Source organism: Dromaius novaehollandiae, chromosome 9 (genome assembly GCF_036370855.1).
Source record: "Dromaius novaehollandiae isolate bDroNov1 chromosome 9, bDroNov1.hap1, whole genome shotgun sequence".
NCBI classification, from domain to species: domain Eukaryota; kingdom Metazoa; phylum Chordata; class Aves; order Casuariiformes; family Dromaiidae; genus Dromaius; species Dromaius novaehollandiae.
The window spans coordinates 25710165-25723953 of NC_088106.1; the positions used below are offsets into that span (position 1 = coordinate 25710165).

General features: G+C 43.7%; 1 long non-coding RNA gene across 1 annotated transcript in view; it reads right to left on the bottom strand.

Annotated features, from left to right (window-relative positions):
- Positions 1-764: 764 nt before the first annotated feature.
- The window catches only part of LOC135329180 (uncharacterized), a 64136-nt gene continuing 51111 nt past the window's right edge, over positions 765-13789 (bottom strand). The window contains exon 3 of the long non-coding RNA XR_010390523.1: positions 765-1344. This is a non-coding gene — a long non-coding RNA (uncharacterized LOC135329180). The remainder of the gene's footprint in view (positions 1345-13789) is intronic.

Here is a 13789-nt window from a genome sequence, read left to right on the forward strand (position 1 = left end):
AATGCGCTCCCCCTCCTTCCCATTGCCCTTCTTCTTCTCTTTGTCCTTAACACAAGATTAATGGGAAATAATGATGTTTGTTACAATGGAAGTAAACCAAGGATAATGTGAAATCCTTGACCATACTTAACCGTTTTGAATCTGTAAGAGTGAACTAAGATTTTGTCAACATATTATCCCTTTCAGACCCAAAACATGTTATAAACATCAGTCTTGCATTTATAACACAGGGGAACTAGAGAGTGATTTACAGAAAATAAGGAGCAAAAAAGATAGGAGGTTGTGGGTTTTAAATTTAAGGTTCTTATATGAACGGGGAAGGCTGTTTTTAAACCATTCATTAGCTTACATGTGGATTATTTACCAGCTGAGAGGCAGATCTGCAAGAGGAGTACCCAGTCTTTTCTCCCCTGAGGTTAAAAAAGTGACCCCAAATACAGCAGTGGTGACATGGGATTGCTTTGAAGCTGAACCTGTAGGTAAAATGATTCAGCGAGGGCTCTGCAAGGCCGGGGTGAATCCACCCTCCCGCGAGCTGGGGGAAGCTCAGGAGAGTTTTGGACACATGCAAGGGAGCGCGGCTGTGACGGACGGGTCACGGAGCTGGACCCGTAGACCTGGGTGCTGCTGCTCTACACTGGACGCCTGGCTTGAAGACCACCACAGAGAGGTGGGATGCATCCCAGAAGCAGCGCCTGACTCCCGTACGAGCAGGGCGCCCATGGGCCCGCTTGCACAAGCCCCACCAAGGGGTCTGTCCCCAGCAGAACTGGGAAATGCCTGGTCTTGCAGCCCCAGAGAGGGCGAGGGGGAGGCACGGCGCAGGGTTGGGGACAGGAGGCAACCAACACGCCTGAGACTCAGTCTTCCTGTTGCAACATGGCCACAAATCATAATGCTGGCATTTCTTCCAGAAACAGCACTGCAGTGGTCCAAAGCCAGGCGGAAAGTGTGAGAGATACTTAGCTTTAGATAACAGAGGAATCAACAGATATTTCTGACAATACTGCAAAGACACAAAATAAGCTAAACACACATTCACCTGCCTTATTTCCCCAGGAATGAGATAAGTTGGATGTTTTAATTAAATACATGCTTTAATGTCTACTGAGTCACGGCTTCTGCTAGGATCAAAACTAGAAACCATTGAAGTCTTTAGGAGTCTTTAGGAAATGCTGGATTTCCCTGTGTAGTATCAGGTAACTCCTCCAGATGATTGGTTTCAAGCTTTCAAGCAATTCTGTTCGCTTCAGCTGGATTGCTCCCACGTGCACAGCTGCTTGCAGTCCGCTCTATGGAGTTTCAGGTAAGGAGGCTGGTTAAGAGCCTTTTACTCAGATGACACTAAAAAAGAAGAAAAAATTAATTCAAATGGGATCCAAGAGACCCAAGCTCTATTTACAGCTCTGCCACTGCCTTTCTGGGTAACCACAGGCAATTCATGCTATTATTCTGGGCATTCGTTTCCACACCAGTCTAAGTGCTGCAAGATTACAGACACAGAGCACTGCAGAATAACTAGGAATTATCATTAATGAAACAAGGCGAGCACAAACCGAATAGGAACCAAGGATGGATGGGATGACTTTAGCCTTTGCTCCAGTGTGGAGGTTTGGTAGGCGCAGCACGCTGTGCTAGTCTGCGAAAACCACACAAGATCATTTTAGTGGATTTTTTGTTGTTGTTTTAGGACAGCAGTTGATGATCTACTGAGAGGAGTTTCTCTAAAGTTCAGCAAGGGCAAGGGAAAGCAAGCAGGAATGTGATAAAAGGCCAAAGAAGGACCAAGCCCCTTGCTGGCTTCAAACATAAAATTGTCTATATAAAAATAAGGCCATTTCCTTGAAACTGGAGTGTGCAGGAAGTTTGTTTTTACAAGTAGAAAGTAGAACCTGTTCTTAATGAAGAACACTTGTCCATGGTCAAACATCTTGTCAACAATTGTAATTCTTTCGAGCTCCTCAGTGCCTGTGACATCCCAAAAGAATTATCTTCTAAGAAATATGATCAAAAACTCCATAAAACCCAAATAAGGAATTTACTGGACAAGATTCTAAGAGCAGGAAATTGAAAAAATGAAAGCACAGTTAAAAAAGAAACTTACCATAAACTCTGCTGAGATATAGCAGCAAAAAAGGGCATATTGATTCTGACATCAATTACTTAGGGCAGGCTGGGAAAATCTTCACACTAGGAAGGCATATGCCTTTCATTATTTGGTTCAGCCATTAGAGGAGACTGAACACTCCTGGGATTGCTCGTGTCCTCCTGATGCTGATGTGACCAAACTGGGAAATATGTGGAAAAGCAATTTGAATGCACATCTAGTATCAAAGACAGATAAGAACAGCCAAAGCTGCACACTGAAAGTTCACAGAAAGACAAACAGGACTTGCGGCAAGCAAGGGGCTCAAGACGGAGACCCCAGTCTAGCCCGTCATCCCAGCCCTCCTTGTCTCCCTCTGGGGAATTACACAACCCATTTGCCATGTTCCCTGAGTAACCTATATTGCGGGGCCGGGAAGCCCCGTTAGTCCCGCTTTACAGATGTCACCCTCTTACGGTCGTTGCAAGGACACTGAGAACGGCTGTCAGGAAAAACAGACGTTGAGCTCCTGGGTCCTGGCACAATTTCTCTTTGGGGTTTCAACAAATGCCCTCAAAGCGCCCAGTACCGTGCCTTCCTCGTCACCAGCGCGGCTCACAGAGAGGGCACGTCGCCCCACTCCCGCCAGGGCCGGCTTTTATTCCCTCCGTGCCCCATTGCGTCTCAGGACACCGTGGCATGACACCCTGCACCCCACATCCCTGGTGCCCTAGGGCTTCGCTATTCAAACGTCATCTCTTCAGCTAGGACAAGTGACATGGAGCCAACAGAAAAGTGCTAACAAGCCCAGAGCACCCGGTCCTGCAGAATGGCCAAACTCGGCAAGTCAGCACTTCAGAGAGACGGACCAGAGAAAAAGTATGTGAGCTGAAAAATGCTTCATGCTGCTCAAAATAAAATGCAGCTGGCCTCCTAAGGTCACAAAGACAAAATACATTTGTGTACCATTATTTTCTTCCATGTTCCCCAGAAGCAACAGCTAACTCCATCCAAAAATGCAATATGTAAAGTCAGGAGAAGTAGAAATCTGTGGCTGAAGGATGGTTACCAACTGCTTACCAATGTATGACTAGTTCACGGAGAAAAGTGTGTCTGATATTACAGTATCAAGGAGCTGTTTCACTGAAGGGACTAGCTGGACAGAAGAGGGATTATCTGCATGTAGCCCTTCATGTTTTCTTTCTGGAAAACTTGTAGTGTTTGTTTAGCATTTATAGAAGCAGTTTTCTATTCTGTATGTGTCACTTCACTACAGACAAATCTTCAAAAAATTCAACAATAACATTTGTAGCTTGCTGCCTGGATTGCCTGGGTTAGTGCACATGGCATTTTCTAAGGTCTGTGATTTCATGGGTGCTGCATATAGAGAAAATGTGAATGTTGTCATCACAGGTGTGAGTGAAAACGGCAACGGACAGAGTACCTTCAGAAATAACGGGCACGATTTATTCTTGAGATTCAGCACACTGCCATGTTATTCTCACTGAAACCTCTCTTCAGACCTTAATGCTGCATTAAGACCTGCAGAAAAAACATAGTCTCTTGATGCAAAACAAGTGGCTATGTGAAGTTCTCAGGTTTGCTGCCACCATGTAGCTGATTACATTTGCAGTCTGTGCACTCAGGGCTTAGCACCTTATTATTTTTGTTATTTCCTCCTAATTTCTTCTCTGGAAAATCTTTAGGACAAAGAGAAAGCCCAATCATACTGCTGTCAAAGGGAGATTTGCCATCGGCTTTGATGGGGCCAGGATTTCATATGCTGTACTGGTCCAGTGCTTAATCTCATATATGTACAACCTGCCTAACACCCCACGATACAATTTTATCAACTGAATCACTATCACTTCATCAATATTTGCAGAATTTAAATGAGCTCCATAATGTAATTCAGGGTGGGAAAGATAATATGGGTTTAAAGCAGCAGCAACTTCATTCAGGTCAGCTACAAATATGACAAATAGCCCCATCTGACTTGGAACTATATGAAAATTGCATTTCCTTATGTGTCACACTGAAACAGCCTCATTATTATTTCATAAGCCAGCCTGCTACGGTGTCAATGCAGATAAACAAACATGAGAAAATCAATCCGACCACTTCTCAGAATCCTGTAAAGCATCTGTGAATGTAAATACTATGGGTGGGAAAACCTCAAAAGTCTCTGACCTTCATTTCCAGAATCTGGGATCTTGCTAGATCTGATTACATCTGTGAGAAATGTGAAACTGTGGCAACTTGGCTTGAAAAATATTTTTTTAATATATATCATTTTCCTGTTACTAAGCAGAGGAGAGAAAAACCTCTTCTCTGAAGCACAGATCAGGATAAAAAGGGCCTCTCTGTAAGGATGGGAAGTTGCAGACTAAAATATTCTTTTGAGTTAAATAGTAAAAACTATAGTAATATAAGATAGACTATGCATTTCTAGTTTTAATCCTGTCCCTGGATCTAGGATGGGCCTTATTCCTGCAAACATATTTATGCAGAAACTTAGACCGATTTCCCTGTTACCAATTTAACTGCTGCATGTTACTTCTCTTTCTGTCATTATGCTCCTTGTTCTTATTCAACTATTTTGGGAAAAAATATATCCTTCAGTGCAAATCAAACCTTTTTCAACTTTGCATTGCTTAAACAAAAACAGCAAGAGTAATGGAAAGTTATAGGTGTCATCAGCAACTGGCCATTAGCCTCCGACCTCACTCGGACTGGTGCATGTGTCCGCGTGCTGGGGCCCTCCTGGGAATGACGCTTGCCTGGACCGCAGCAGTGACATGCTCTGTACCTTTCCCTTCTGGGAAAGGCACTTCTTTAGCCTGGCCTGTCATCGTACCAAATAGCACAGGTGTAGATCCCAATTTTGAGGCATTTTGAAAGTTGCCAAAATGTGCTGAGTTTCCTTGCTTTCTACAGAAAAGCATTTCCCATCAGTCCTTATGACCTTATCTTACCGCTCCTACCGCTACAGCTTTTGTTGATATCCACCATTCTTTGGCTTTAGATTACAAAACCAGGCAACATGTGGCTCTCTGTAGGTCATAATGAAGGTCTTACCAGAAAAGGAAACCATTTCAAGAGGAGTCTGTTAAACAGGCAGTTCAGAGCAACAAAACCAGCTGGCTGAAGTGCTGTTCAGAGACATTACTTGAATACTTTCAGCTGGTAAGTGAAAAACTGGAATGGAGTCCCTAAACCATATCAAAGGCAAGGAAATGTTCAGCCTTCCAGGGCCATCATGGCAGGATTTCAGGTTAACATCATTTTTTTTGCTACACCAAAGCAAATTTATTTCCTCAGACCAGTTTTAGTACCACATAGCAGATCATTTTGGGGAAAGGGTAGAGAAGCAAAGATGGGGTAGTATTAGAATGACTCACAGATCATATAGCAAACCTAGCTGGGCCATAGATAGCCTTGCTGGGATGACAGGGTGGTTGTGTTCACTTTAACCTTGATCCATTCGTGTTTTTCTATAGAGGAGAGCATTTAAGAACGTATTTAACTGGAAAAAAGTGTTTAAGTCCTGTTTGGTGAACCTACCCATGGATTTATGTATTTTTTCAGTAGGACTTTCATACTGAGGCTGGATTTGTTTCAAAGAGTTTACAATATATTCACAGATTCTAGTTCTCGCACATCCTCATTTTTCCTCATGTATAGAGGTCCTGAGCCCTCTTTCATACGTGTAAGCCACAGAAAGATAGGTAGATAGATACAGATATTTTTATGCAATGCAGATAAAAATGACATTAATAGAACTATCCACAGTCCCTAAGTCTTTGCAGGATTGGGACCATTTGGGGAGATGCCTTCCTGCATTTCTTCTGATCTGCAGAGGATTTTGGCAGAATACAAGGCAGTAATTTAAAGACTCTTCCAGATGGCTTAAGGCTGTCCATTGAAGAAGCCAGATAGCATATAAATAAATAGCTACAGGTCTGTCCAGCTTCCAGATCTACTGAAATCATATGGGATGAGCTTGAGAGAAGTGGAAGCTCCACCACAGCATAATGTTGAACAGCTGTGACTGGAGTCTATAACTATCAAACTCCGTTGAGAAAATGGTCAGGTACTGTCTATCACCTCAGCTATTCTCCTGCTCAGGAATATTCTGTGGATGACAATATTCAAGAGTAAATTGAGCCCATATGGGATGATAGCAGTGCATATGCTTTTGTTGTTTCGGTCTGTATGTGTTCTGGGTATGAATGAGCTCCCAATAACGTGGGGAAGGTCAGGTAGGGCAGGCGCTGTTTCATGTTGCTCCAGCAACAAAGTGTTATCTTAATTATGTCATACTCAGCAATCCATGTAGGCAACATGTTTTAAATACAAGCTGGAGGCATGAGGCTTGAGTCTCCTCTCACATGCATTGGCTTCATACTGCTATTGCTGCACTGTTTTCTGTGCAAATTCACACTGATTTATATCAGCATGAATGAGATCAGGAAATGATTATATTCACCAGGTGAGCATAGCCCTCTTTCTCCTTGATGCATGTCAGGTAGCCAGCCTTTCCTTGAGCCTTGGAAAATGTCTGTTTTCCAAAGCCGGACACGCTGGCCATGGTGCGTGCTGCTACAGGGCCACAGCTGGGTGCCGTAGCAGGCACTTCGTGTGTCCCTCCTCCTTGCCGGAGGCAAAGGCAGAATGGAGAGGAGGGAAACTCGCTGCTCCTCTCACGGCCAAGAAGGAGCAGTGCACAGCCAAGCCCTTTACAGGCGGCTGCGTGTGACCGTCACCCCCAGAACGGACCGGGATTTCCACCTTCTGCAAACTCCCCCCAGTGTGTCTGCGGGGGGATTTTGCATCCGGGAGTTCCTGCTGCCGAGAGGTGCCCTGTACACTCAGCACACTTGTGGTCACAGCTTCCCACTGCTGTTCAGCCAGCTTTCCAAATATTTGGTGGGTTTCCAGAACATCCTTACCAGACTCATCATTCCCAACACTTGCTGCTGCCGAACTCAAAGCGTGAGCGAAACGCGGGGAGGCTGGCTGTGCAAATGCCGGCGGGAGCGCTGGATCCGGCAGTGCAGGAACCGCGCTGGGGCCCCGAGAGCCCAGCTCCCTTCCTGTCGCTACTTTATACTTCCCCTTGGACTTTCAGCTCACTGCGACCCAATTCCCTGTCTGAAAAATGGGGATAACAAGTGCTCTGTCTGTCTGTTTAGACTGCAAATAACCTTTGAAGCAGGAGCTCTGCCTTACAGTCTTTTTGGCCATACTTGGCACAACAGGGTCCAGGCCTTGGTTATAATCATTTTCCCCAAACAAACTCAGAGGAAGGATGAATGAAATAAAATAATTTAAACTACACTTTTGGCTCTATTGACACAGCCAGAATCTTGAGATGTCCTGCAGATAGTCTGAAATATGTTGGTTTTGCATAGTCTAGAAATGACACACATATGTTCAGCTCAGCAATACAGGTCTCTGTGAAGACCAGTATTTCTGTTCTCTGCTTTGTTAATTATGCCCTACTGCTGGTATCTGCATAATACAGCAAATCTCCCACAGGATAAAGTTGACCTATAAGAAGTTGAGTTCGGCTGACCTGGAAATATTTCAGTCATGGTTTTCACAAGCTGCATTGTCAGAATAGGGCAAAGATAATTGCAGCTCAGGCTAAAGGGCAAGGGGGACTGGAAACCATGAGGTTGAGAGCGTAAAAATAAATAGCCCTCTATCACGAGACTAGCCCCATTGAGTGACACTGGTTTTGAGCAGGAGAAAGAAATCATTTTGAAAGGACTCTGAATATGTATCAGTTTTCTTCTTCCCATGACCCCTAGGGCTATTCTCTGGGAAACCTCCAGCTTCCCATCTTCCCTCCCCCTCCCGCCTCTCCAACTATCACCAGCTGAGACTGGAAAACTCGTGATGATGGTCCCTGTGCCTCTTCAGCACCGGTGCTGGGACCCCCAGCGAGGAAATAGCAGGCCTCAGTGGTCCTGAGCAGCCCCACCTGGGACCCACCTGCACACCCACCTGCTCAGGAGGGAATTTAAGCTCTGGCCAGAGCCCTCAGCTCCCTTAGACCCTTCTGTAGAGTACTGGTCCTAGCCCTACCTCCTGCTTGGGCTCCTGCTCCCCAGGGGGCCCTGGAGCTGTCTCCTTGCTGGCTGTGGGTGTCCACAGGGGGTAAGGCTCATTGCCCTCAGCCCCCCAAAACAAGCGCAGCAGGAGAAAGGGCTATGCTCCCACCTGTGGGGGTTTCATCTGTGGTATGTGAGTATGGAAGAGAGGTTTTCCTCAAAAGTTCTGAACTCCAGAGGACCAAAAGCTTGAACTAGATTTTTCTGTTGGTTTTGACTGCCTCTTTTTTGTTGGGGTATAGTCAGGTCTCTCCCCTGTGCCCTGGTGGGGGGGTGAGCAGGATAAGGAGGAATTTGCTCATTGCTTGGGAGTATTTTCAGGTAGGAAGTTTCTTGAGTGTGACTTCTTCAGATTTTTTGTTGTTGTTGTAGAGTTGTATTCATGCTTTAAAAAAAAAATGGATAGGTGCTATACAAATGCTGCTGATACTTGTGGTAATGTCCATCTCTGCTTTGCAAACGGATCGTGCTGAAAAGAGTGAGCATGTTCACCTGAATGTGAAGAGCACTGTTTAGTATGATTACCCTGAAGAGGTGATTACTTTCCTTTGCTGCTGGAGAGCTAAGCTGGCTAGGAGTCAGGGAGACCAGAAGGAAAGACTAAAGTGGATGCTGTATGCATGAGCTCTCATTTCTGGGGAAGCACTGTATTTTATGCAGGTAACTCTGGCAGACTGCTCCTCAAAGTTAACTGGCTGACCCTTCCAAATTAAAACTTCTTGGTTAAAAATGGCACTTAAATTAGCATTTTGTTTGTGGAAACTCCTTTCCTCCAAGAAACTCCTTTCCTCCAAGGGAAAGGACCAAGGAAGTTTTTGCATTTAACATCACTTGCCCTTGACTAAAGCCAAAATGGAAGCATGGAGGCAAACTGGTGGACAAAGAAAGGAAAGTAGCAATGCAGAAATTTTAATTAGGTGCAGACTTTTTGGGGGGGAGGAGGGAGGGAAGCAAACAAGAATACTTTCAAGACTTTGGGGGGAGAAATATGTTCATTGTGTATCTGTGCTGTATAGCTATTTCTGATCATTGTAGAGGTCCAAGGCTAATAGCAAATATAGGCAGGTTTAATTCTCCTTGCAGACCTAAGTCCTTTTGACCCAATGAACCTCTGAGTTGTAAACTCAGGCATCTGTGCAACTGCTTGCAGTGGCGTGTGAATGAAGTTGCAGTTTCCCTTTGGAAGGGTCAGTAGTTCTGGATCAGTGAGTCATCTTAAAAGGACTACATCTGGGTCTGGGCAAAAGTGCTATTGCTCTAAGTATCCCTAATGAAAGATGAGGAATATGTTTGCAATTAAACTGTATTTGTAAGAAACTGTTCTATTGATGACTTTCAATGCCTGACACCTTTTTGTTTAGACATCTGAGCAGTTAATACAAACCTCATGTACCACCTACTTGCATTCCAGCCTGGCTTGACTTTCAGGGTGTGAGAGAGGGCTCCCTCAGATGTTGAGGGACCTAAGTACACAGACGGAAATGTTTTTTGGTGGAGACTAATGGAGTGACTCTTATTATAGAAGCCTGCAGTAAAAACATGGGAGGTCTGGCATTTGTGTTCTGATATTTTGGCAGTAACTTTCATTCCAATATTTTAACCCCTTCACTGAGCTGCAGCACTTTCCATGTTCTCCATATTTATTGAGCATTCTTTAATAAATATCTCCTGCTGCACCACTCAAGGAGGGTGGTCTTACTGTGCATTGATGGCTGATTTCTAAGACAAGAAAGAAAAAATGTGCTCTGTCAGGTTTTCTGAAACTGCAGGCCAACCCCTCATTTCCCCTCCTGTTAGGGAACTGCCACAGCACAGCAGCCCGCTTCTTGCTAGACTTGCTGGAATCAATTGTGGGTGACATCTAGCTCCCTTAAGCAGGGATGGTCCTGGCCTAGTACTTGACACCGGAGCATCTCACCGCAAGGTGGGATTCTTTTTCCTTTTTTTCTCTTTAATTTTCCCTTGCTGTGTACTACAGTGTGCTGGTGGAAGGGAGGGCTGGACTGAAGGCTAGTTGGCTTCAGCTGTGTCCCTGGAAGATGATACAAGCATCTAAGTCTTAATGTATAACTTGTAAGATTCTTGTCTAAACAAAGGCTGAGCTGTGCTGTTTCTGGGGCTGGCAAGAGTTCAGTGAAATTAGTGAGCACTTCTGTGCCCATTCTGGTGGGCTCTGAGTGGGCCAGGTCCCTTGGCTTCTTCATGTCTAGGATTTGGAGAGAAGATCTTGGGCTGAATTGTGTGCTTGAATTTACTGGCGCTATTCACATTTGTTATGTCCATTCTGACTTGGAGGCAGAGCATCTATAAGAATATGCTTCCTTAAACTCTTTCTTTAAGTTTTCTGCTTGGAGGTCTGCAGGCTTAAGAACAGAGTTAGGTTTCTTCCTCCCATCCATCCCTGAGGGAGCTCAGATGCAATAAAGAAGTGAGCACAGCTATGCTGCTTGAATGCTGTAACCCACCATAACCCCAAATTGGCATTTCTTTCAAAGGATATGGGGGATAGAGGAAGGCAGTGTATTTTGGCCAAAGGGAAGGTATCAGTGGCAGGCATGCTTGGGAGAAGAAAAAGCTCAGAAATGGCTACATGAACATGGAATTTCACTATGGATTCTATGGCTGGAGAACTGATGAGAGATGCTTCTGACTCCTGGGAAGAAAAAATGACCTAGCAAGCTGATGGTGTGGAAAGCACCCAAGGCTGAGTCTTGCTCTAGATTGCAAAAACCAAATTTAAAGCCTGACAGCACCTGGGCAATATGGGTGATTTTCCTGAAGTGTGCCTTCAGTGCAAAGTGTGATCTGGGGCCCTGGCTGTTGTAATGGCTGGGCCTGAGATAAAGGTGTGTTTGAAAAGAAATGCTGCTGAAAATAAGTTAGTGAAGGATATCATCGGGGGTCTGCCTGTAAAAGGTTTTAAGCCCTGGTTTTGCTAGCTGCCTGTTTGCTTGTGCAAGGTCTGCCCTGAGGGATCCTGGACCATGGTGAAGGCCTCTGGGTGTTGCTACAAAGTGTGGGCTAACAGTTAAGCCCAAGAAAAACAAATGGCTGTTCTGGACTGGGTCCGTGGACAATCCAGATCTGTGTTCTGCATTGTCAGGGTAGGTGTTCTGGAAGCAGTTGGATATATGGATATTTGGTATAAAGTGTATGGAAAAAATAGCTTTCTTTCCAACTTTGCTTCACACCTAAATCAGCTTCTAACCAGAACAGTTCTCTTTCAGAACTCACTTTATAACTTTCAAACATACTTGTGTAAGTCTAGATGTCCTTGGTAACTGTATTGGTGCCTAATCCCTTTGGGAACTTGGTGAAGCTCTTTACTGTGACAGCTAGCTGCTTGCTTGAAATACAGCAAGTTCAAAATTAGTAAAATTGTATTTTTTATCCAATGATTTTTTGTTCTTGAACACATTTGAAGAAAAGTGTTCTAGTGATCAAGATTACCAGAATTCATTTTTTCAACAATTACATGTAAGAGCTCTTTAAAATTCTGCACTGGAGTGAAGACTTGCTTCCAATCTGCAGTGTGGCTTTAATATTCTCTAGCTACTCAGCTGGGGAGCTAATTTGTAATTAATGTCCATATAATTCATAGCAAAGGGGCTAATGATGAGTAGGCCAATTACTCTAAAATGTTGCTAATTGTTTTTTAAAAAAATGGAGAATTGTATCTGTTTTAAATTGGCAGTGCTTTATAGACAGGAAGCAATACCCCCTTTGTGAGCACTAAATCTGTGAGCTACTTTCGTACCTTCCAGTCTAGGATTTTGTTGGTATTGAGGGTGGAGATCAACTGGTCATGCATAAGTGTATGGTAAAATTGCAACCTAACTTCTGTGCAGATTATAAACTGGAAAATGAATCAATATGAGGAAAATACATGCATTTTTTAAGTTTGTTTTAAATAAAAATATTGCTTTTGCACCTATTTATGTTAAATATTTAAATGCTCAGGGTTGAATTTCTATTACTGGGGTAAATTATTCAGCTGAAACTTTTCTCTGAACCTACCTTAAAGAGCAATTTTTATGGGCAGTGGAGACTTTAGTTGCCTGACTCTTCCTCCAGGAGGAGTTTTTAAATGAGTATGAAAAATCAAAAAAAAAATGCATGTAAATATTTCAGTTCTACTTTTAGGAAGCTAAAGTTTGTAATTAAAATTAAACAATCTATTTCTTTGGGGGCAGGAAACTCGTTTTTCCCAAAGTGCTAATTTAAGAAAATCCTCTCTACCAAGGTAATAGAAAAAGCAGTTATCCTTTCAGGATCTTTCTATGCTCATCTGATTTTAAAATTATCCTTTTTAGTTTCTTTTAACCAATTTCTGCCTGCAGTGAATCTTTGGGTCTGGGGAGAAATCTTGATTGTCTTTAAATGGTCAGGATTTACTGTAAGTGTCACGGTGTTAGTACCAGGAGAGGGCACCAAAGAGCAGTGACAACAGCATATCTGAATGGGATCCTCTTTAATTGCAGAGATTCCTTTAGTTATATTTACCAATGAAGAATAAACTTTCCTATTACAACAGCTCTTTGTGGAGAATGACTGTACATATAATCAGAAAATTTCTCTGTGCTTGTGTTATGTCTAAGTTGTGGTCCCAGACTAGCATGCTGATTAACATGGATTTAGGAAACTGGTATCTATGTATGAAGGGGTGATACAAGTGCTGAGGATTTTGTTTGGGACTTTCAGAGAAATCTGAATTTGGGAGTTGAGGTCTGCCTGGTAGTGAGTGGGGCTCTGTCTGACAAGGTGCTTTGCAAATCCCAGGCATAGGTGCAGTCTTTGCAGTGAAAATTTAGAGTGAACTCCCTTCTGTGTAGAGAGCTGGCATACCAGCACAAGGTGGGGGAACTGCAGAGTGGGCAGAAAGCTGGACCTGAGCTGCGTCCTTGCAGGGCCCTGGGGAGCCAGCCCCTGCGGGGAGGGGCGTGCTTGCTCCTGGCGGGGCTCTCCTGGCTTCCTTGCCCTGTGCGGTGGGGATGCAGCTCTGTAGGGCTCCCACTCTGGCTCACCGGGGTATGCAGCAGCTTGGACTTCTCCTGTATTTCAATCAGTGTCTTTTTGAATGAAATTGCATAATTTTTAGAACTTTATGAATAATTAAACCCTAATTCTGAGTGATCCTTTATTAATGGAAAATAAATGTCCCCAGAGACATGTCACAACTGAGGTTTAATTGTTCTCGCTAGAGAATATTTAGATAAAGTTGTCTGATATTTTTTGCTGCCTGCCTATTTAGAAGAAATTTTATCTAGAAACAGACAATAGGCTGAATAGTTTGACTGCATCTAGTTTCCATTTTAATCTTAGAGTGAACTATTAACTCATATTATTGGTTGCCCTCCAGCTTCTCAGAAGTATTAACTAACTGAATGCATCAGAATTTTGTATTGCAGTAATGTTTTCATCTGTTCTGATAGACTCCAATCCTGTGCCTTTATGGATGCTTTTGACTCCTGGACTTCACTGGGAATTGAGGATAGTCAGCTGCTCTTCAAAGAGTTGACCTTGCAGTTCATTTGCATGCTGAACTTGGCATTTAAATTAAATTTAGAAAAAACCTCTGGGTTCT